Source organism: Lucilia sericata, unplaced genomic scaffold (genome assembly GCF_015586225.1).
Source record: "Lucilia sericata isolate MDLA Ls3-8-SP2 unplaced genomic scaffold, ASM1558622v1 Contig000738F_arrow, whole genome shotgun sequence".
In the NCBI taxonomy this organism is placed as follows: Eukaryota; Metazoa; Arthropoda; class Insecta; order Diptera; family Calliphoridae; genus Lucilia; species Lucilia sericata.
In genome coordinates, this window is record NW_023994736.1 from 64,315 (window position 1) to 90,748 (window position 26,434).

General features: G+C 29.7%; 1 protein-coding gene across 2 annotated transcripts in view; it reads left to right on the forward strand.

The window, feature by feature from the left end:
• Positions 1 to 7,841: 7,841 nt before the first annotated feature.
• LOC119607732 (arginine kinase) overlaps positions 7,842 to 26,434 on the forward strand; it is a 66,946-nt gene continuing 48,353 nt past the window's right edge. Inside the window, exons 1-2 of one of the 2 annotated variants that reach the window (XM_037961816.1) lie at positions 7,842 to 7,996; positions 16,186 to 16,233. The gene's annotated coding sequence lies outside the window, so the exon portion shown is untranslated. Of the gene's footprint in view, positions 8,397 to 16,185; positions 16,234 to 26,434 lie in introns of both variants that reach the window. The other variant, XM_037961815.1, reaches the window with a different exon arrangement.

The window sequence follows — 26,434 nt, forward strand, 5'->3', positions numbered from 1 at the left end:
GTCTATAGTCTAGTCTATAGTCTAGTCTATAGTCTAGTCTATAGTCTAGTCTATAGTCTAGTCTATAGTCTAGTCTATAGTCTAGTCTATAGTCTAGTCTATAGTCTAGTCTATAGTCTAGTCTATAGTCTAGTCTATAGTCTAGTCTATAGTCTAGTCTATAGTCTAGTCTATAGTCTAGTCTATAGTCTAGTCTATAGTCTAGTCTATAGTCTAGTCTATAGTCTAGTCTATAGTCTAGTCTATAGTCTAGTCTATAGTCTAGTCTATAGTCTAGTCTATAGTCTAGTCTATAGTCTAGTCTATAGTCTAGTCTATAGTCTAGTCTATAGTCTAGTCTATAGTCTAGTCTATAGTCTAGTCTATAGTCTAGTCTATAGTCTAGTCTATAGTCTAGTCTATAGTCTAGTCTATAGTCTAGTCTATAGTCTAGTCTATAGTCTAGTCTATAGTCTAGTCTATAGTCTAGTCTATAGTCTATAGTCTAGTCTATAGTCTAGTCTATAGTCTAGTCTATAGTCTAGTCTATAGTCTAGTCTATAGTCTAGTCTATAGTCTAGTCTAGTCTAGTCTGTAGTCTAGTCTGTAGTCTAGTCTATAGTCTAGTCTATAGTCTAGTCTATAGTCTAGTCTATAGTCTAGTCTATAGTCTAGTCTATAGTCTAGTCTATAGTCTAGTCTATAGTCTAGTCTATTGTCTAGTCTATAGTCTAGTCTATAGTCTAGTTATAGTCTAGTTTATAGTCCAGTCTATAGTCTAGTCTATAGTCTAGTCTATAGTCTAGTCTATAGTCTAGTCTATAGTGTAGTCTATAGTCTAGTCTATAGTCTAGTCTATAGTCTAGGCAATAGTCTAAATCTTAGTCTAGTCTATAGTCTAGTCTACAGTCTAGTCTATAGTCTAGACTATAGTCAAGTCTATAGTCTAGTCTAAAGTCTAGTCTATAGTCTAGTCTATAGTCTAGTCTATAGTCTAGTCTATAGTCTAGTCTATAGTCTAGTCTATAGTCTAGTCTATAGTCTAGTCTATAGTCTAGTCTATAGTCTAGTCTAGTCTAGTCTAGTCTAGTCTATAGTCTAGTCCATAGTCTAGTCTATAGTCTAGTCTATAGTCTAGTCTATAGTCTAGTCTATAGTCTAGTCTATAGTCTAGTCTATAGTCTAGTCTATAGTCTAGTCTATAGTCTAGTCTATAGTCTAGTCCATAGTCTAGTCTATAGTCTAGTCCATAGTCTAGTCTATAGTCTAGTCTATAGTCTAGTCTATAGTCTAGTCTATAGTCTAGTCCATAGTCTAGTCTATAGTCTAGTCTATAGTCTAGTCTATAGTCTAGTCTATAGTCTAGTCTATAGTCTAGTCTAAAGTCTAGTCTAGTCTATAGTATAGTCTATAGTCTAGTCTATAGTCTAGTCTAAAGTCTAGTCTAGTCTATAGTATAGTCTATAGTCTAGTCTATAGTCTAGTCTAAAGTCTAGTCTATAGTCTAGTCTACAGTCTAGTCTATAGTCTAGACTATTGTCTAGTCTATAGTCTAGTCTATAGTCTAGTCTATAGTCTAGTCTATAGTCTGCTCTATAGTCTAGTCTATAGTCTAGTCTAAAGTCTAGTCTATAGTCTAGTCTACAGTCTAGTCTATAGTCTAGACTACAGTCTAGTCTATAGTCTAGTCTATAGTCTGCTCTATAGTCTAGTCTATAGTCTAGTCTACAGTCCAGTCTAGTCTACAGTCTAGTCTATACTATAGACTAGACTCTAGTCTATAGTATAGTCTATAGTCTAGTCTATAGTCTAGTCTATAGTCTAGTCTATAGTCTAGTCTATAGTCTAGTCTATAGTCTAGTCTATAGTCTAGTCTATAGTCTAGTCTATAGTCTAGTCTATAGTCTAGTCTATAGTCTAGTCTATAGTCTAGTCTATAGTCTAGTCTATAGTCTAGTCTATAGTCTAGTCTATAGTCTAGTCTATAGTCTAGTCTTAGTCTAGTCTATAGTCTAGTCTACAGACTAGTCTACAGTCTAGACTATAGTCTAGTCTATAGTCTAGTCTATAGTCTAGTCTATAGTCTAGTCTATAGTCTAGTCTATAGTCTAGTCTATAGTCTAGTCAGTTCTGTAGTCTAATCTAAAGTCTAGTTTATAGTCTAGTCTAGTCTTTATTCTAGTCTATAGTATAGTCTGTAGTCTAGTCTGTAGTCTAGTCTGTAGTCTAGTCTGTAGTCTAGTCTGTAGTCTAGTCTATAGTCTAGTCTATAGTCTAGTCTATAGTCTAGTCTATAGTCTAGTCTATAGTCTAGTCTATAGTCTAGTCTATAGTCTAGTCTATAGTCTAGTCTATTGTCTAGTCTATAGTCTAGTCTATAGTCTAGTTTATAGTCTAGTTTATAGTCCAGTCTATAGTCTAGTCTATAGTCTAGTCTATAGTCTAGTCTATAGTCTAGTCTATAGTGTAGTCTATAGTCTAGTCTATAGTCTAGTCTATAGTCTAGGCAATAGTCTAAATCTTAGTCTAGTCTATAGTCTAGTCTACAGTCTAGTCTATAGTCTAGACTATAGTCAAGTCTATAGTCTAGTCTAAAGTCTAGTCTATAGTCTAGTCTATAGTCTGCTCTATAGTCTGCTCTGTAGTCTAATCTAAAGTCTAGTTTATAGTCTAGTCTATAGTATAGTCTGTAGTCTAGTCTGTAGTCTAGTCTGTAGTCTAGTCTGTAGTCTAGTCTGTAGTCTAGTCTGTAGTCTAGTCTATAGTCTAGTCTATAGTCTAGTCTATAGTCTAGTCTATAGTCTAGTCTATAGTCTAGTCTATAGTCTAGTTTATAGTCTAGTTTATAGTCCAGTCTATAGTCTAGTCTATAGTCTAGTCTATAGTCTAGTCTATAGTCTAGTCTATAGTCTAGTCTATAGTCTAGTCTATAGTCTAGTCTATAGTCTAGTCTATAGTCTAGTCTATAGTCTAGTCTATAGTCTAGTCTATAGTCTAGTCTATAGTCTAGTCTATAGTCTAGTCTATAGTCTAGTCTATAGTCTAGTCTATAGTCTAGTCTACAGTCTAGTCTAGTCTAGTCTATAGTCTAGTCAATAGTCTAAATCGTTTTTTCTTTTTGTTGTCGTGATCATACGCTTTTTATACAATCTTGTTTGCGATTAAAATAATAATAATTATTTTTCTTTTAACAAATATTAAAGATGAACTAATCATGAGGAATGACAAATAAAAGTCAAACCAAACTAATATTGTAAACAATTAACCAAGTATCCGCTTTCAAAAATACATTAGTGCCTCCCTAATAAACATCAACCAACCTATAAATATAACGAAATGCAAGTTGCTGTTTAAGTTTGCTTTTTATATACATACGCAGTTGGACTAAGTAGTATTTACATTAGACAAAAGGATAAAAGCATCCTTAAATATGGTTACATAAACCGCTTCTGTTTAAGTAGAAATAAAATGAAAAGAAATATGAAAATGTATTTACGTTTATGGCATGTGTTCACATTAAACAGTGTGTTTCTCATTGGCTTTTGTAGTTGTCGTGGTTGTTTTTGCCTGAAATTACATAACATTTGTGCGGGAAGCTTTTGAAACTTTTTTTCCTTTCTTCAAAACAAGGTCAAAAGTTCAAGGATTTTTACATAAGAAAAGCTCCCATAAAATTATATATGTATGTTTAGAAGGGAATCTCTCTGTATAATTTACAGTTAGTAAGAGAATAATAACATATTTAGGCTCTTTTTTAATACTCTTTTTTTCGAGTTAAGGATGACATAACACACAAATACCAATGTACTGACAGCATGTATAGGAATTTTGTTTCTATTATATTTTCGGTGGGTGTGGGATTGAAAGGATATTTAGAGGTAGAATTATTATCTTTTTGCTATTAGGTTTAGCTTGAGGCATTTCTTATGAAACTGTTTTTATTATTTTGTTTTTATTTTTCCTGTGTAAATAATCACGAAAGTATTAGACATTCAGTCGTCAGTCTTATCTTTTTTTAGTATTTTTTATATTACCTTTGCTTTTGGGAAAAACTAAATAGAAACAATCATGCAAACAGTTAAAGTTTGAAATATAATTTTCAACACTGTTTTTATCTTATCGTAAAAAGTGTTGTTTGACACTTTGACAAAAAAAAAAAATCGATTTGCTAATTCTTAGTAAAAATCTTTGTCACCTTTTATCATATAAATAGATTAATGTTCGTAAATTTGCCATAAAATTTAATTTTGAAATCATAATCAAAATTCAATTTTCAATTTCTATTTGAATAAAATTCATTTTTCAATTTAAAAACCCATCGTAGTTGAATTTCATTATCAATCGATTCAAAATTCCGACATCAATCGTGATTCAATTTAGACTCCCATGGAAGCTTAAGTTAAACATTATATTAGATTCTAAACGTGGTTGAGTTTAAGCCCCAATTGAGTCTTAACTTCAGTATCATTTCTGGTTCAATTTCATTATCTATATAGTCCCCAACCGAGGCCTCATTTTGACATAATTTCAAACTTAATTTATACATCAATCATTATAAATTTTAGTTAACAATCGATGCTAAATTTCGAGATTCTTCGAGTCCTCATTTTAACGTCAATAAACTAAGATCACTTTAGGTTTCAATTAGGTTTCGATCTCGACATTAATCGAGATTTAACTTCGATGTCAATTGCGGTACATTTTAGGCTGCAATCATGATTAGATTTCGGCATCAAACCACGATTAAGTGCATTATTAGTCGTGGTTCAATTTGGACACTAATCACGGTCTAATTTTGACATCATTACAGGTTAAAGTTCAACATCAGTCGTTTATCAATTTAGACTCTAATCATGGATTAATTTAGATTTTAGATTCGATTTAGATTTTGGCAATATTCGAGGTTTAATGAATACATCATTCGCGGTTCCATTTAATCGAGTTTCACTATATATAATCGAGGATTAAATTGTACATCAATGTTGGTTCAAATTTGTCCCCATTCGTGATTCATTTCAGACATTAATTGAAGTTTAATTTCGGCGTCGAAATTCGATTTATACGTCAGTCATGGTTGAATTTCGATGTAATTCTAGGCTTAATTTAGATATCAATTAAGGTTTAATTTAGTCTTCAATTGTACTTTAATATAGGCAATAATCACAGCTTAATTACGACTTCATTCCAGGTTTAAGTTTCACATCAATCGCACTTTAATTTCGTCATTATTCCAGGCTTAAATTCGTCATAATTGAGGCATAATTTCGACGTCAATCAATTAAGTCTTAGAACATAATTTCTACATCAATGATAGTTCAAATTAGACTTCTATAGTGATTTAATTCTGACTCTAATCGTTATTAAATTTAGACACCAATTGAGACTTAATTTCAACATTAACCCAAATTCAAGTTCAATATCAAACATGGTACAATTTAGAATCCAATTGTGTTTCGTTAAGAGTTTAAGTTTAAACTTCAAATCTGATTTCAATCGGGCATTACTCGAGACTTAAATTAAACATTAATCGGGGTCTAAATTAGTAACTTAATTTGGAACTCAAACATGGCTTCATATAGACAATTTCTTGTTGAATTTTGCTATTGATAGTCGAGGCTTTTTTCGACATAACTTGTAAGCATAATTTTGACGTCGTGATTTAATTTAGATTCCAATCATGGTTTATGTTCAACTTCAATTGTAGCATACATATTTTAAACTTCAATCGCGGATCGATTTCAACATCTAGAACTTAACCGTGGTTCAATTACACATATTACTAAAATGTTTCAAATTAGACTTCAATGGTGATTCAATTTTGAATCAAATTGTGCCTCAATTTAGACCTAATTTTTACACTATCACAGATTAAAGTTCAAGAGCAATCATGATTCAATTTAGGCTAGAATATGGTTTCAATTCTACATCATTCGTGATCAAGATTCTAATCATGGTTTATGTCCAACTTCAATTGTAGTATACATATTTTAAACTACAATTGCGGATCAATTTCAACATCTAGAACTTAATCGTGGTTCAATTAAACATAAAACATTAAAATTCAAGATCAATCGTGATTCTAATTAGGCTAGAATATGGTTTCAATTCTACATCAATAGTAGCTTAATTTTGTCTTCATTCCTGTTTCAATTTTGACATCAATCGAATTTCATGTTAAGCTACTCAAAACTTATTTTATAAGTCAACGTGAGACTCGAATCATATTTTAATTAAAAACTCAAGGCTTAACCTTTTTGGTTAGATTAGAATTCGATAGTGTTTCATTTTCGACTCCAATCGTGGTTTAAAATTTGTAAAATTCTAATACAATCTGGATTTACTTTTCTGCCTATCAGTTGAAGACACGCTACACCTGAGAATAGAGAAGAAACGAGTTTGGGTCAATTGAACAAACCAATAGCTAAACAAAATGTCTGACCTTCTACTGTCCAAAAAAAAACTTGGAGACCTATAGCAATAACATTTCCTGTTTATGTTTAGACTATGCGAACGTTTTGATAAGTTCATAGCTACTGTTAACAAATAAAATAAAAACAACAAGTATGAATGTATAGTCGGGCATGGCAGACCATATGATACCCAACACCAGTTAGTTGACATATTAGAACATTTAACATAATTATAATCTCAAAAGACCTATTCGGGTTGTATGGGAGCTAGGCGAAATAATTGACCGATTTTAACCATATTCAAAAGAAGAGTATGAGATAAATTTCATTCAAAATTGCGACCTGTAGGGTGCGCACAAGCTATACATGGACACACAGACAGACGGACATAGCTAAATCGACTCTGATCTGAATCTGAGCCGATTTGTATACTTTCAGGTGGGTGTAAGAACAATATTTTTGGTGTTACAAACATCAGCACAAACGCATAATACCCTCCCCACTATAGGGGGGTGTAGGGTATAAAAATATTCAATGCAATTAGCTAATAAGATTAATTAACTGATTAAATATTTGTGCCAATTTGTAGCGAAAACAAATAATTATGAAGTCATGCCAGAAGGTGTATAAAAATTTATAGAAATTTTATTAAAATTATTAATATTTTTCATAAAGATAAAACTTGCAACGAAATAGCAACGAATATGTTAAGGTGGCCCCCAAATTTGTAATTGTTTATCTCTTGTATTTGTACAAAATTATTAATATTTTTCATAAAGATAAAACTTGCAACGAAATAGCAACGAATATGTTAAGGTGGCCCCCAAATTTGTAATTGCTTATCTATTGTATTTGTACAAATTGTGACAAATTCTATGGAAAATCAAAAATTCACTGATTGCCATGCTTTTGAACGTTTAAATGAAAACTCTTATTGTTTCATTGTTAAAGTAAAATCATATTCTTTTGTTATATGTACTATTTTCTATTGTACTTGAGCATTTTTGTATTAATACCCTACGTATGAATAATATTTCTAATATTAGCAAATTAATAATAATCATACGCATCGACTCACAGCCAGACAAAGCAGGCTTTTAAAAACTAATATTAACAAAAAGAAAGCCTTTAATAAAACTCAAATAGACATTAGTATAACATTAATAAAACCAATTTTACATTAACAAAATTTAAATAAAAAAATCACCTTTAAAGAGCAAAAACAACTAAAAGAGAAATAAATATTCGATGACAAATCCAACAGAGTAAACGTAAAGAATAGTCAAAGAGAGAGAGTTTGCCCAAGAGAAGTCAAGTAGCAACATACTGTACAATAATAGAAAACATGATGAGCAATAACTGTAAAACCAAAAATACACAGACACACACACACACACATTATTACTAACATTTTGTTTGAGGGTAAAAATATACAACCTGCACAATCACATCAGTTGTGCTAAGAGAACGAAATTCAGTGGATGACGAAAATATATTTTGTGTTAGTTGTGTCAGTTTAAACTAAAGAAATAAAAAAGGAAATTTTATTTTTATTAAACTGCAATAAAAAACTAAAGTGTTAAGAAAAAATTTATTGAAAAAAATTGGTAATTAAAATAAATATATAAAACAAAATTTTATAATAATAAACATAACCACCTTTTTAATAGACTTTAAAAACATTATTCATTAGTTTTATTTATCTCTCTGGTATTTACTTTTATAAGTATTTTTTTGTTATAAAAGTAAGAAAATTCTATAGAACAACAACCGCATAAAACTACCTAGTACATATTTTGAAAAAATAACAAACTAAATTAAACCAAAAGTGCAATAAACTAAAGTTAACTTTTTGATAAAAAAAAATACTAAACGACAAATAAAGAAAAACTACAGCCTACGACAAGTACTATTTTTTAAGCCTTTGACACTTACGAAAACAAACCGTTAGTTGAAAAAAAAAACCTCTCCTTCCCTGCAATATAAGTATAAAAACAACAACTTAAGGTGAGTGAGAGTACATTCACATGTTGGAAAAGAAAAAAAATTGCACGAGATTTAAGAAGAAAACATATTTACATAAACACACATATTCTTCATGCTTTGACTCATATGTGTAAACTTTTACATACACCAGAGATGGATAATACAATACTATTGTACTTTTTCAGTACATGTTGTATACCCACGACAAATTAAATACTTCTATTTTATATGATAAAGTTTTGCAAAATAGTCCGTAAATCACTTATTAGACTAATTAATAGACCAATCGATTGACCAGTCAATCGATTAGTCAAAACACAAACAAACAGGTTAGATCACAGTTTAGTCAATCAACGAGTACATAGACTTATCAATAGTTGTATGGATTGGTCAATAAACTACTCCAAAGACTAAATAATGAACTAATCCATAGACTCGTCAATAGACTAATCCACAGACTAGCCCATACACTAATCCATAAACTAATCTATGGATTAGTCTATTGACTACTCTATGGACTAATCAATATACTGGTCCATAGACTAATCAATAAACTAGTCTTTGGATTAGTCTATTGACTACTATTTGGACTAATCAATAGACTATTTTATAGACTAGTAAACAAAAGACTAGTCTTGTCAATAAACTAGTAAATAGACTAGTTCTTAAAGTAGTCTATAGAATAGTCAACTGACTATAAACTATAAACAATAAACTAACATATATAGTAGTCCCTGGACTAGTCAGTATACTACACCAAAGAATAGAATAGTTCACAGATTAGTCAAAAGACTAATCCATAGTCCAGTCAATTGACTAGTCAACAGAGTTGTTCATAGACTAGTTCAAAGATAAGTCCATAGACTAGTTAGTAGACTAATCCGTAGACTTGTCCATATACTAATCAATAGACTAGTCCATAGACCAGTAAATAGACAAGTCCATAGACCAAGATCATTAGTCAATAGATAAGTCAACAATAGCAAATCTATAAACTAACCAATAGTTTCATTCACATATTAATCAATAGAGGAATCTATAGACTAGTCAATATACTACACCAAAGACTTGACAATAGACTAGTCTACAGATCAGTCAGTAGACTGGTCCATAGTCCAGTCAATAGACTAGCCATTAGAGTAGTCCGTAGACTAGTCAATATATTAATCCAACGACTAGTTCAAATATATCTCCATAGACTTATTCAAAAACTTGCCCAAAGACTCAATTGACTTCTACAGACTAGAAAATAGGCAGTAGACAAGTCCATAGACCAAATTAGTCAGTAGACTAGTCAAGTTAATAGACTAACCAATAGAATTGTCCATAGACTAATCAACAGACTTGCCCATAGAATAGTTCAAAGATAATAGACTTGTCAATACTAGTCTATAGAATAGTACATAGAATATTCCATTGAATAGTCCAAAGACCACACCAAAGATTAGTCAGTAGACTACACCAAAGACTAGTCTATGGAATAATCGATCGACTAATTCATAGACTAGTTCATGGAATATTCCATTGCCTAGTCCATAGATTACTCCATAGATTATTCTAAAGACTAGCACATGGAATTGCAGAATATTTCATAGACTAATCAATAGGCTAGTCCATAAACTAATCTGTAAACTAAACGAATAGAAATTTATTACTTACAAATCTAAAAAAGTAGTTTTTACTGGAAATTTCTTTTTAGAAATTTAAATTTTCCATGCCTGACATACTACAACTAAAACTGCATAAAATATATGTTTACAAATATGAATATGAGTAAAATAAATACTTTTACTCTTCTCCCCGATTTTGTTATATTATAAATCTTCACACATTGTTGTCTCAAACAACAAAAAAAAAACTTAAAAACAAACGAAATCCAATCTATTATGACGTAACTTTTTCGTCACTAAGGCATTTGTTAAAGTGTTTTTATAAAGAAGTTTCAAAGAATTTCTTATTGATTTTTATTAAAATAAATTTCTCTAAAAGTTCTTTTCATTTAAATTTCACCATATCTAAATATTAATCATACATTTATTTAGGTAAAATGTGTTTTTTTATAACGAAAATAATTTGCTCTTTTTTTTGAGAATTGGAAAAATTCTAAAAACATTTTGTTTCTAGTTGCCATCTGTTTTTTTTTTCTGCTTCTAAAAATCATCTTTATTTTGACAGTCTGTATGTTTATACCATGATTAACGTCTATAAAGGTCATTTATTTAAAAAGTGTCATAACTAAAAAATGTTTTAAAAGCCAAACACAATAAAACTATAGGAAGGATTTTGACAGTTGAAGACATTTTAAATGGGAAATTAATCTGCCACTATAAACGTCAAAACTACAATTTAAGGATAAATTCAGATAAGGAATTACATATATTGAACTCTATTATAGATACCACGTTTTGTTTTCCAAATGTCATGTTTTACTTAAAAGATATTTATGAAATATAAGTTTTCTGAGTTATAACAGTTTTGAACTAAATGTGTTTTATGCATGTATGTATGTATGTATGTTCGTATGAATATTTACTAATTTTGTGTATGCTTAAGCATTTTGCACATGTTTTTTCATTTGACACTCTATCCTAATCTACTTGATATTTTTGGTAATTCACAAAGTTGGCAACCAAGTCTTTTAGTAAGTGGGTTAATAGAAAATCAATATTTGCGAACTTTAGCAAAAAGGTCAAATACCCAATTGTTTGGACATAGCATAAACATAAACTTAACATAAACATTAAACGGACAACATGTTATGTTAGAGTGAGAGAGAAAGAATGTTAAAGTTGTTTTGGTTTGCTACTTGCTGTGGGTGTGTTTTGTTCTATAACTTCAATAAGTTGATAAGAAACTTTAGAGATTGTAAACTTAATCAAGTATTATGAATGTAAATCGAATCTATGTTCGAGACTTTTGACCAATCGGGAGTATAAAACTACTTAAAGTCGAGACTATAGCCCTTTATATATACATCTTTAGTATGGACTATATGCCCAGACTGAATAGCAAATTATAGTTGAGACTATATACCAATTGAAACCCATCTTCAATCAATAGTCGATTCATAAACTATTATATAGCCGAAACTATAGTAAAACCTCGATTTTACAAAAATCTAAAGTTGAGACTATATATAAAATTCGATATTATAGACTAATATTTAACCGAGAGTTTAGGCCAAAGTATTGTCTAGACTTGTCCATGCTAAAGAGCAATCAATAGTCTATATTATAGACCTATGTATCTATAATCGAGACTGTAGACCAATCCATTGTCCAGACTGTAGAGTCAAGGCTCTAGACGAATACATGGTCGAGACTATAATCTGTAGCGGAGTATATATACTAATCTATAGTCGAGACTATAGACTAATCTGGAGCCAAGACTTTGGACTAATCTATAGTCAAGATTATAAAGCAACTTATAGAGCAATTTCATATCGAGACTATAGAGCAATCTAAAGACGAGTCTATAAATTAATTAATAGTCAAGACTGTAGACTAATTTATAATCGAAACTATAGTTTAAACTACAGTCGAGGCTACAGACCAATATATATTTGAGGCTATAGACTAAACTACAGTCGAGACTATAGAGCAATCTATAGTCAAGAGATAAATCTATGGTCCAGATTCTTATCCAATTTATAGTCCAAGTCTGTAGACGAAATTATAGCCAAGACTATAAACCATCAAGAAATTATAGCCAAGACTATAAAACATCTTTAGTCGATACTAAAGACCAATCTATAGTCAAGTTTATAACCCAGTAAACCAATTTATAGCCGATACTATAAACAAATCCAAAGATTATAAGTATTCTTTCAGAGCATTGTATGACTCGACCGATTTAGCTGTCTCAAAGAGAAGTGTTTAAAGAATTCGTTTAATATTACTTTCTTCTTCTTATAACCGGTTATTTCTGTAAGTCTTTATTAATAATACTTCATGGTTACTCAGACAATTTTGTTATTGCGTTGAAAATATAAATTAAAAATTATTTTGCTATATACACAGAGTAGGTACATTATAAATTCTCTGTTTACCTCACAATACAACAACAATTACTCTGGTATCTTGACTAAAATGTGGTCTTTTTTTGCCGGCAATAAAATGTTTTGCTCTCCCAAAAATAAACAAAAATAATTATTTCACTTAATGATTGGTCGTTGTAGATTTGGCTAAAATCGAAAAAAAAAAACTAAAATCACACAAAAACCATGCAAAAAATTGCGTTTCACAACGTCTAGTAGCATGACTATTTTTAGACGAATTTAAAGCACAAAAACAAAATATGTATAAGAAATTCTTAGACATAGTTAAGAATAGAGACGAAACAGATTGTTAAAAAAATTTGAACAAAAAATCTGTTTTTCTAACTGCGGATTATGTAAATATAAGATAAACATGATGAAAAAAGTCTCGTCTCTATGTTATTACTCTATGCTCTTAGAACTACACAAATATAAACTTAACAAAGTTAACACTTGCCAATTGACGAAATCTCATTTATAAGCGACAAACTTGTGTTTGTACATTTAATTGGCAAGATTTTATTTTCATTCAGTTTTTCTTTTTTTTTCATCGAAAACCTATTTGAACCTTATAGTTTACAAAATGTTTGTAGCAGACGCCAGTCAGCATGTATAAAATTAAATAAATAAAATAAATACATTTCAATTGATGAAGTCAATTTCTTTATTTGGCTTTAATTGATGATCAAATTTATTTTAGTTTTGTCATTCAAACAACAAATACTTGTGCAGTTGTTATGTCAATCAGATATGTACGTGGGTAATGCTTATTTACCTAGTTTTTTGGTTAGTCTATGCTAATTAACAACTATGTACTTGTTTATTTCAGGGTTGTATTTTGAATTCAAAATTTTATACAATTCCATTTAACATATTTTTTTTACAATAGACTAAACTACAGTCGAGAATATATGTTTATCTTTACTTAAGACAATAAACTATAGTAGGGTTTATATACCAATCTATAGCCTAGACTATAGACAAAACTACAATCGAGACTAAAGACAAATCTATTGTCGAAACTATGGACTAATCTATAGTCGAGACTATATACTAGTCTATAATCGAGACTACAGACTAATCTATAGTCGAGACTATAGACTAATCTATAGTCGAGACTATAGACTAATCTATAGCCGAGACTATAGACTAATCTATAGTCGAGACTATAGACTAATCTATAGTCGAGACTATAGACTAATCTATAGTCGAGTCTATAGACTAATCTATAGTCGAGACTATAGACTAATCTATAGTCGAGACTATAGACTAATCTATAGTCGAGACTATAGACTAATCTATAGTCGAGACTATAGACTAATCTATAGTCGAGACTATAGACTAATCTATAGTCGAGACTATAGACTAATCTATAGTCGAGACTATAGACTAATCTATAGTCGAGACTATAGACTAATCTATAGTCGAGACTATAGACTAATCTATAGTCGAGACTATAGACTAATCTATAGTCGAAACTATAGAATAATCTATAGTCGAGACTATAGAATAATCTATAGTCGAGACTATAGAATAATCTATAGTCGAGACTATAGAATAATCTATAGTCGAGACTATAGAGTAATCAATAATAGAATCCATAGTTAAGACTATAGTCTAGACTATAGACCAATCTATTGTCGATACTATAGATTAATCTATAATCGAGATTATATACTATACTAATCTATAGTAGAGACTATAGACTAATCAATAATCGAGAATATATACTATAGAATCTATAGTCGAGACTATAGATTAAACTATAATCGAGACTATAGACCAATCTATTGTCGAGACTATAGATTAATCTATAATCGAGGTTATAGACTAATAAATAGTCGAGATAATAGACTAATCTATATTCGAGACTATAGACTTATCTATAGTCGAGATTATAGACTAATCTATAGTCGAGACTATAGACTAATCTATAATCGAGACTATAGACTAAATCAATAATCGAGACTATAGACTATAGAATCTATAGTCAAGACTATAGATTAAACTATAGTCGAGACTATAGACCAATTGTCGAGACTATAAACCAATCTATAGTCGAGACTATGGACTAAACTACAGTAGAGACAATCCATTGTCGAGATTATAAACTAATCTATAGTCTAGACTATAGCCTAATCTATAATCGACACTATAGATTAATCTATAGTCGAGACTGTAGATAAGTATATAGTCGAGACTGTAGACTAATCTATAGTCCAGACTATATACCAATCTATAGTCGAGACTGTAGACTAGTTTATAGTCGAGATTATAAACCAATCTATAGACTACACTACAGTCGAGATTATAGACCAATCTATAGTCGAGGCTACAGACTAAACTACAATCGAGACTATAAACTAATCAATAGCCGAGACTATAGACTAATCTACAATATAATCTATAGTAGAGACTATATACATACTTAGTCGAGATTTTAGACTAGTATATAGTCGTGACTATAGACCAATATATAGTCGATGATATAGACTAAACTACAGTCAAGACTACAAACTGATCTGCAGTCGAGACTATAGTCGAACCTATAAAAAAAATCTATAGTCGAGGCTACAAACTAATCTATAGTAGAGATTGTAGACTAATCTATAAGCTATAGATCAATCTATGGTCTCGACTATAGATCAACCTATATTCGAGACTACAGATCAACCTATAGTCGATATTATAGTCTAAGCTACAATCGTGACTAACTACAGTCGAGACTATAAACTAATATATAGTCGAGCCTATAGACTTCATAGAATTCACCAATACAAAAATTACATCATTTATCGCAATCATAAAAAAATTCTAATTTGAATTGTTGTTATTTTGTGTTTGAGAGAAATCATTACAATTTTTATTTTATTGTTTGTTTGCCACTACTGTGTGAAAATTCATTTAAAAATATGAACCTTGAAAAAATGCCGGTATTAAAGGGGAAGGTGTGCTAACCCAATTATGGGTATCTTTCCTATTACACTCACGTGACGCTGATTCATTTTATTTTTATTCTGTGCTCAAACACAGTGTAAATATGAAAATATCAAAAGATGAAAAATTAAATATTGTAAAAAATATGAACTGCTTAGTATGAATATAAAAATATTTAAACGGGTTTACGTAAAACATGACAAATATTACGTTCAAATATTACTCATTTTTTTTAATATTAATTCAAAATTGTCATAACCCGACAGTTTGAGGTGAAAGTCCCAAATTTTTTGATTTTAGCTATTATTTAGATTTAAGCCACAATGCTGGTGAATATGCAGTAATATACTCATTTCTCAAGAACAATTTAGAAAAATGTAATATCTATTCTTTAGATTACTTAGCGACACTAAAGTGACGATTGTCTTCGTTTTGCATTACTAAGGAGCATTCTCTCTCTTACAAGGAAAACAAATCTGACAGTTTAATCCTTGACATAAGACATTCGGGAAACATGCTATCTAAACGGAATGTATTGACTTCTTACAGAACTAGTGGGACTCATGAGAACTAGTCTAAAACTTATGACGTCAACAAATATTACACTCTCACTCAGTTACACAATATATTAATGTATTTTTCAGTCAATGGGAAAATTGAGGGGCTTTAGATAATATGGGTGTTAAATGTAAACCAAAATTAAACAAAAACTAACAGATAACAATAGAAATTCCTATAAAACAAAAAAATATATATAGTGAAATTTGATAAAAAGTGGTGTTTTTAATTTAAAATTAATTGTGACTTTTGTTTACTTTTGTTTCTTTTATTTTCTAGCAAAATGTTCGCTTTGTGGTATTTATCATTGGCAGTCGATGAATTGCGGTAAGTAAATTTTAATTTTTAAGGTATAATTATAGAATGTCTAGGCAGATAATTAAAAAGTTTTCATAAATGTTTGCTGGGTTAGCTAATAGCTTCAAAAAGGAACATATGATTAACTTAAGTTTGATCTTAGATTTAAAATGATTACAAATTAAATTCTTTCTCCAAAATAATAGCTTTTCCAACAGTTAGAGAAATTTCCATTTCTCCATTCCATTCATTTATTTTTCTATAACTAAATACTAAAATACATTTTATTTGTATAATAATTGATAAGTCCCATGTCTGCAATAAGCTTATTCAATAGATATTAAAATGTATTTTTATAATAAAAAAAGAAAACTTTTACTTAATAAAGCTTTTATGGCTTTTAATTAATTAGTGTACAAATTAATGCTGCCTAACTTAAGGCACTTAATAAAATGTTTTATTTAACAGAATTTATCCCCAATCTGTTAAAGTTAAGGCGTATGTTATTTAACATGACACTGTAACGCCAATATTAATTGAAATTAAAATATGATCTTTAAATTAATAACTTAATGATAAAATTTATAGAGAAAAGTAAAATTTAAAAAATCTGAAGAAAGTTTTTTGAATTAAACAAATATGAAAACATAATTAGGGCAGTCGGAATAATAAGTAGTTCAACAAATATTTACTGGTTTTTATATAAATAAAACAATTCCAGGAAAAACACCTAAGAAAGAATAGTAGGCCATGGCCGACCATACTGAAAACTTATTTTCTGAAAGAGGCTATTATATATGGGCCAAATATGAACCGATCCGAACGAAATTTGTTGGGGTATTTATGTTGACATGAGAATTAGTTATGCCGAATTTCATTAGAACACAAGTGTTTGATAAAGAATTCAACGACTTTCAAGCAACTTTGAGAGGGCTACTTTGTGGGGGAGCTAGGATCAAATAAAGACCGATCGTTCCGAAAATTTGAAGTATAATTTATTAATATACACAACGTAGTTGTGTCTATTTTATTAGATTTTAGTATATTTCACATAATTATGAGTTCCAAAGCCCAGTTTAGGGAGTCTGGTTGTATAGGGACTAGGTGACATGTCTCTATACAGACATGTGAAATGATTTTGAGCCGATTGGTATACTTTAAGGTGGGTATAGGACTGAGTATGACAGTTCAATTGACAGTTAAACAATTTCGTAAGAACTGTCCGACTTAAAAACACCCATTAGTACATAGTATAAGAATAACATGAATGGACCTCAAACATTTATCTTTGATTATCTTGGCCTCCAGGATTCACCCAGATTTCCTAACAACTATTGCGGTTTCCTAACTATTGGAAGTTACTATTAGATAGTCTTTCATCAGTCAAAGATTCCTAACTATAATGCAGAGATACAAGCTGAGGCGGCTTAAACCAACGGCGGCTGGCCGCCGGTAATATTTTGCAAGCCGCGCCGACGCCAACTTTTTTCGGCTCAAAAGCTTAAACTGGTTTAAGCGTAGACGCTGATATAAGTTGGAATCGCCAAGATATTTCAGAAAAAAATTTGTTCGAACCATTTTATTAAAATTCTTTTGTTGAAGCAACTTTCGCGTTAAATTAGTTAAATTTTAATTTTTTTTTTTTTCAAATAGTTTGAAAGGAGTTGCCACATCATATTGTGTTAATATTTAAATAGTGAAAAGTTGTTATAGATTAAATTTTTCATAGAAATAACTGTAACGATGACCATTTCCAGAAAAAACTAATATAGAGACAGGTTTCTATATAACAGACTATTATACAGAGATTTTTCAATATAACAACACTAATACGGGCAATTTCTAAAGAAAAGGTTAAAGTGAGCAGATAATTTAGCCACCGAAGGAATTTTCGATAATAAGCCGCCGCCGCCGATCAATTTGCATCGGTTTGTATCTCTGCTATAATGTAATCGAATCAAAAGATTCGTCCCTTTTCCATCACAGACACTATTTCGATCAATTAATATCGGTTCTAGGATGTAAAGGCATTGGTGGAAATAAAATTACTAATGGGTGTCTAATAAACCTCAAGATGATATGCTATAGAAGATACAACACATTCAAAAGAATTGAATTGAGCAATTAGTGCGGGTCAATGAAGTACAAAAATCTTTATTTAAAGTATTTTCCGACTTTTTGTGATCAAACTGATTTCACAATCTAATTGTTCTTCAAATTGTCTGTTTTATTTAAGAATTAATGATTTAAGGATTAATCTATTTGATAATGAATGCATTCTAAAACGTGTTTTTTCAGAGATTTATGTGCTTGATTTGAGCTTCAATTAATAATTTGAAGTAGAGCGTGCATTTCCTAATTCAGTTCGGTTTAGTTCTCTTGATTTCTTTAATCAATACCAACTAGGACTTATTTTAAGTACAATTGTACTTAAAGTTTATTTTAATAACTAAAATAAACTTATATTTGGGATGAAATATTTTTCTGTTTCAATGATAAAACAAATTTAGGGGTGTAGAATATTTAAATTTGAAATATTTCAATTGTTTATATTTGTCTGTACTTTTAATATAATTTTGATGACATAAAGAAATGATTTTTTTTTGTTATTAAATCTAATTCTATGACTCATTTTATATTAATATTTAAAAAACAAAATAATAAAATATTATGCAATATTTTAATGTTATTATAATCACTAAATGACATAAATAACAAAAAAAAAAATCTAATTGCTAGTTAATTATTAGTTATTTATTTTTGAATTTATTTGTTATTTTGTTTAAATAAACAAATAAATCATTAGGGTAATTGAATAAAGCCCTAACAAGATAAGTTTTTTTTTGGAAGGAAGACAAAACGTGCCAATTGTCAGAAGTATTTAAAAAGGAATTAAGATTGAAAGTTTAAAAATTGTTATCAAATATTGGAAAAATAATTATTTTTTTAAGTGTAAACTTTTCTATGGATTTTTAAAGAAGTTGCAATTATATTTATTTTTTGCCAAAAAATAAGACAGAATTTGTGCGGAATACTTATTATAATAACAGATGAATCACGCAAATACTTAATATTATTTGAAAGTCAAAATTTAAATTAATTACGAAATTGAAACTTGAATCATTGGTTAATTAATATAACAAAAATGAATTAAATGAATGACGAAAAACTTTTAAACATATCAAATTCATCTGTAGGAAGTACTAACTCATCACTTCCAAAAAAGTTTAAAATAAGCAGTTATATAATACAACTTTCGAAGTAGATATAAAGTCATTCCATTAGAAGAACTTCATTATTTTTATGTGGGAATGCTTAGTTTGCAAGTCTTTTTGAACTCATTCCTTACATTATTTAATTGATATTTTCTCATATCTTAAATAAACATTAATAAAATGTGTTAAATACTAGTACTTTCTGTGTGATTTTTCTCTAAATAAATATTTATCTTAAAAATAAACAAATTAAAATTTGTATAATATCTCATGTATTTAGCACAGCAATTCTAGTACTAATTGAGAGTAAATTTTTCCATTGAACTGATTTATAGCGAATTCAAATTGAGAAGATTGGAATTTAAATCTTTTAAATTTAAAATCAATTATCTATTTATTTCTCGCACACATAATTGGTGTCTTATATACTAAAAGGAGTAGACTGTTGATAAGCTTTACATGGGTTAGGTAATAGGAGATACACCATTTTAATATCCACTATCAAAATATCGAGTGAGCACTTTTCGAATCAATGTCATCATGCAAAGTAATTCTTCTTAAAATTTTTAATGGCGGTTTGATCATTCCAATCTTACAAAAATATAAGTACTTTTATTTAGAATTAAAAGTACAAGTCTATTGACTAGCCTATGGAATAGTATATTGACTAGTGAACTAGTCAACAGATAAATCTACGGACTAGTCTATAGAAAAGTCAACGGAATAGTCTATAGAAAAGTCAACGGAATAGTCTATAGACAAGTCTATGGACTAGTCTATAGACAAGTCTATGAAAAAGTCTATAGAATAGTCTATGGACTAGTCTGTAGACAAGTCTATGGACTAGTCTAGGACTAGTCTATATACAAGTCAACGGACCAGTCTATAGACAAGTCTACAGACAAATCAATGGACTAGTATATAGACAAGTCTATGGACTAGTCTATAGACAAGTCTATGTACTAGTCTATAGACAAGTCAATGGACTAGTCTATAGACAAGTCTATGGACTAGTCTATAGACAAGTCTATGGACTAGTCTATAGACAAGTCTATGGACTAGTCTATAGACAAGTCTATGGACTAGTCTATAGACAAGTCTATGGACTAGTCTATAGACAAGTCTATGTACTAGTCTATGGACTAGTCTATAGACAAGTCTAGGACAAGTCTATATACAAGTCAACGGACCAGTCTATAGACAAGTCTACAGACAAATCAATGGACTAGTATATGGTCAAGTCTATGGACTAGTCTATAGACAAGTCTATGTACTAGTCTATAGACAAGTCTATGGACTAGTCTATAGACAAGTCTATGGACTAGACTAGTCTATGTACTAGTCCATAGAATAGTCTGTGGACTAGTCTATGGACTAATGGACTAGTCTATAGACAAGTCTATAGACAAGTCTATGGACTAGTCTATAGACAAGTCTATGTAGTAGTCTATGGACTAGTCTATAGACAAGTCTATGGACAAGTCTATAGAATAGTCAACGGACCAGTCTATAGACAAGTCTACAGACAAATCAATGGACTAGTATATAGTCAAGTCTATGGACTAGTCTATAGACAAGTCTATGTACTAGTCTATAGACAAGTCAATGGACTAGTCTATAGACAAGTCTATGTACTAGTCTATAGACAAGTCAATGGACTAGTCTATAGACAAGTCTATGGACTAGTCTATAGACAAGTCTATGTACTAGTCTATGGACTAGTCTATAGACAAGTCAATGGACTAGTCTATAGACAAGTCTAAGGGATAGTCCATAGACTAGTCTATGGACTATTCTATGGATTAGTCTATGGACTAGTCAACAGACAAGTCTAGGACTAGTCTATAGACAAGTCTAGGACTAGTCTATAGACAAGTCTATGGACAAGTCTATAGACAAATCAATGGACTAGTCTGTAGACAAGTCAATGGATTAGTCTATAGACAAATCAAAGTCTATTTACTAGTCTATAGACAAGTCTACGGACTAGTCTATAAACAAGTCTATAGACAAGTCTATGGACTAATCTACAGACAAGTCTACGGACTAGTCTATAAACAAGTCTATGGACTGGTCTATAGATAAGTCAATGGACTAGTCTATAGAGGAGCCTATGGACTACGCTATGGACAAGTCTATTGACTAGTATACGGACTAGTCTATAGACAAGTCTATTGACTAGTCTACGGACTAGTCTATAGACAAGTCTATTGACTAGTCTACGGACTAGTCTATAGACAAGTCTATTGACTAGTCTACGGACTAGTCTATAGACAAGTCTATTGACTAGTCTACGGACTAGTCTATAGACAAGTCTATGGACTAGTCTATAGACAAGTCTATGGACTAGTCTACGGACTAGTCAATGGAGTAGTATAATTTTAAAATAAAATTTCCTCTATAACCATGATTGATTGAGACAATATCAGATTTAGTTTCTATATTTCTTTATTTTTACCACCTTTTATTATCGTTAGGCAAAAAAAAAGAACACACTTTATCTCGTGTTATACAATAACTATCAATTAATTTGTTTGTTCTAGAACTGCACAAATTATATTATCAAGTGAAAAGAAAAAGTGCAAATGATTGTTGTTCGGCTACAACACATGAGTGATGGGTTTTATGGGACGTATCTTTAAATGGCAACAAACTATTGTTATTCGCATTACACACGTACACACTCAAGTGTATATCATGTGATTTAATAATAAAACATTTCAAACCAATATTTGATTTGACGTTAATCTAAAGATAGAACGCTACAAAAAATAAAAATAACAAAACAACTCCAAAAACACATTAACCGGCTTTTTTTTTTTTTGTATACATATACCGGTTGTTTTTGCAAACATCCAAAAAATTTGCAAACTTTCATTTGTTGTTGTTGTGGAATTGTTTAAAAAGAAGAGAGCAAAATAATTTGGTTAGACTGAAAATATGACTCAGTTTTTTAATAACACACATAGTAAATAAAAATAGGTATATACAAAAATACTACAACAATAAAGATTAGAAAAAAATTTAACACGAGTTCTTGTTTTTAGCACCATTATCTATGGCTTGTCATTTGTAGTTTGCACATTGGGCAAATAGAAAAATAATAATAGATAAGAATAGAATTATAGCAGATTTGTCCAATTTTCAGCAATATGAATTTATAAAAACTAAAAATATTTCATATTAAGTACTCTTTTATATAAACTTAGAGTACCCGGGAAGCTTCGCAACATAATCGAAATTCAATAAAAAATCTAGATAACAAATTCATACTTTAAAGGAGAGAACTTTTTAAAAAGTACTTTCAACGGAAAGTACCTTTAAGTCACTATAAAAACTCTTTATATTTCAGCTTTTAAGAACATTTTTAAAGAAAATCCATAAAGTATCACTCGAATTGAAAAAGTACTATTAGGATGTGTTCTTTTTATGAATAATTCTAAAAGTACCATCTAAAGAACGAGATATTACCAAAAAAGTTCTCTCTTATACTTAGTTTCTTAGTCAATCAGGATCGTGTATGTGAAATTTCATATGTTTTTGATTCCATATAATAGAAAAATGAAAAAGTACCATTTGAAGAACGAAAAAGTACCAAAAAGTCTTCTCTTATAGATTCTCATTCAATCAGGACCCTGACAGTTTCATTTTGGGTTTTAAAATGATAGAAAAGTAAAAAAGTACCATTTGAAGTACGAAAAAGTACCAAAAAGACTTCTCTTATAGATTCCCAATCAATAAGGACCGTGTATGTTTTATTTCATGTGACCCTTTTCTTATAGATTCTCATTCATTCAGGACCCTGCAAATTTAATTTTAAGATTTAAAATGTAAGAAAAATTAAAAAGTAGCATTTGAAGAAGTAAAAAGTACGAAAAAGTTTCCTTTTGAATAAAGTTTCCCATGTTGGTACTTTTTTCTACTAATGAAGTAATTAATTCCTTTTGTAACACATAGTAATTTGGTCCAAAAGGGTATAAATATATACACTGGGTTCTTATTAGATTCTAAAACGATCTAATCTTGTCCATCCGTCAGTCTGTTTTAAACACGATAGGTCCTAAATCGTAGGAGCTAGAGGGCTCAAATTTTACATAAATTTAATGCAGTATGCTTGATATGGAAAATGGATCCACTTTTGACTCTTGCCCCCATTTAAGGTCCTCTTTAAAATATTACTTTAACGTTTATAACTGGTTTAAAATATCAGTATAGTGACTCTCTCGATTTCTAAAAAGTTCAGTCCATAATTTACACAAGTCCCCAAGTCTTTTCCGAAAATCAACCTGGTGTTAATATTAATATCGATATGTGACAGGGTTTTGATTATGAATATATAAGATTCAGCATAGTTGAACAGAAACACTCTTATTTGTTCTTGTATCAGGAATAAGATATCTCGAAGAAAAAAGAAGATATAACAAAGGTTAAAACTTGATTGTCAAGTCGACAGATTAGTCTATCAGATGACATGACCGATTTCATAAAGGAATCTGTATTACGGTTGTTATAACGTCTCAAATATGGTTTGATAAAACGGCTTTTTTAATCTTTTAGCTATGATATCTCAAAAAGAAAACCAGTTATACACTTTAAGAGGTCTAATTTTATCTCCAAATATTAGAATTTCCTAATAGATCCCTTCTTAGCGAATCTACTTTCGAATTTTTCTAGTGCTTAGTGTCTCGGTGACTCATTAACGCGACTCTTTTATATAGATTAACTTCAAAGTCCCTTGATTCCTTAAATTGGTTGATTAATGATAATTGTGCTCGTTTTTTTGCTCTTTATTGTATGTGTATAAAAGTTTATCACAATGGGGCTGTTTGATTTTAATGTACTACGTGTTTTTTTTCACCAAACATTTATCAATAATTATTGCAAACAATTAGAATGAGAAAGTGTTAATTGAACTTGAACTTTTTTTATTTGTTGCCCCATATCGATAATGAAAGTTTGAAATCACATAACTCACATATTTTTTCGTGTGAATATAAGACAATAATAACAAATGATTTGATCTTCATAACATTAAAACTAATTGGCATCATTATATCATGTTTCAAAAAAATGTTTAAGTTAGCTGATGACAATCTTTCATCATCGCAAATTTAACTGTTTGTCAAGAGAGTAAATAGTAAGAGAGTTAAATTATGACAGCCGGTATATAAAACGACAAATACCTATGAATAATTACTCGTGTATAACGAAAATTTCTTTTCAACTTTTTTTTTGGTGTACGTGACTGACAGTGTTTGAGATTTTAGTTTGTTTTTGTCTAAAGTGTTCTGCCAAATTGTTGTTGCTATTTTTTTCAAATTTATTTAATAATAGTTTTATTTGTTATTGTTTGACGTTGTTCTTCTTTCAATAGTTTTACAAACTATCTTAATGTTTAGATTTGTTTGTTTGTTTTTTCTGGATTTCTGTTTTTGAGGAAATTTCTCGACGTTTTTGTTTTTGATTTGATGTGACGTCATTATTAGTTTTTTGTTTTTCATTTACACGGACTAATGACAAATATTTATTATCAAATCGAGTGATGAAAACCCTTGTCAACCAAATACTAAAATATATATAAGAGAGCAACAGTACTGGAACTGTATATTCTACTTCCAAGTCCTTATATTGGAAATATAAATTTGTACAAATAAAATACAACTCTTAAAATCAAATCAGAAATAATAAACACACTGAGAAAAATACATGTTTTATGTTAAGAAAATATTTTCAGAAAATATGTATTTAGATTTCTAATAAAATTGAAATTTTCTTTTAAAAATAATCAAAATATTAAATCACTTGAATAATCAAAATAAAAATGTACAGATAAAGAAATCTTTTTATTTTTCATACGTTCGAGTACATTTACTAAATAAAGGATGAAGTAAAGAAAATGAAATTAAATAAAATGTGCATTTGTTCTCGGGCAACAAAAATAAGAAATGAAAAATTTTTAAATTTTGCACATGTCAACTTTTTGATCACCAGAAACTAAAAGCAAGTGAACGTTTTGGTTGATATATATTATTTATTTTTATATATTTCGTATATTCATTAGTTTTCTATGTCTGTCTAGTTGGTTGCCTTTTAATTGAAGACTACATCTATCTACTGCACCTCTTTCATTTGTGAGAGTTTCTGCCTTAGTGGTTTTTAATTAAATTAAAATGTTCAAGTTTTTTTTTTTGTTGCAAATGTATATAGTATTGGGATGAAAGAAAATGTGAACCTATAAATAACTATATGGACTTGTTTGTAGGTGCAGTAGGAAAATTTTATTTCATTTAATTTATTTCGATCTTCCCTAACAATTGTAAAGAGAAAGGCAATGAAGGCAGATACACCTAATAGATAGATAGATAGATAGATAGATAGATAGATAGATAGATAGATAGATAGATAGATAGATAGATGATAGATAGATAGATAGATAGATAGATAGATAGATAGATAGATAGATAGATAGATAGATAGATAGGATAGATAGATAGATAGATAGAAGATAGATAGATAGATAGATAGAAGATAGATAGATAAGCTCGATGATAGATAGATAGATAGATAGATAGATAGATAGATAGATAGATAGATAGATAGATAGATAGATAGATAGATAGATAGATAGATAGATAGATAGATAGATAGATAGATAGATCGATAGATAGATAGATAGATAGATATAGATAGATAGATAGATAGATAGATGATAGATCGATAGATAGATAGATAGATAGATAGATAGATAGATAGATAGATAGATATATAGATAGATAGATAGATAGATAGCTAGATCGATAGATAGATAGATAGATAGAGATAGATAGATAGATAGATAGATAGATAGATATAGATAGATAGATAGATAGATAGATAGATAGATAGATAGATAGATAGATAGATAGTAGATATATAGATAGATAGATAGCTAGATAGAGATAGATCGTAGATAGATAGTAGAGATATAGATAGATATAGATAGATATAGATAGATAGATAGATAGATAGATAGATAG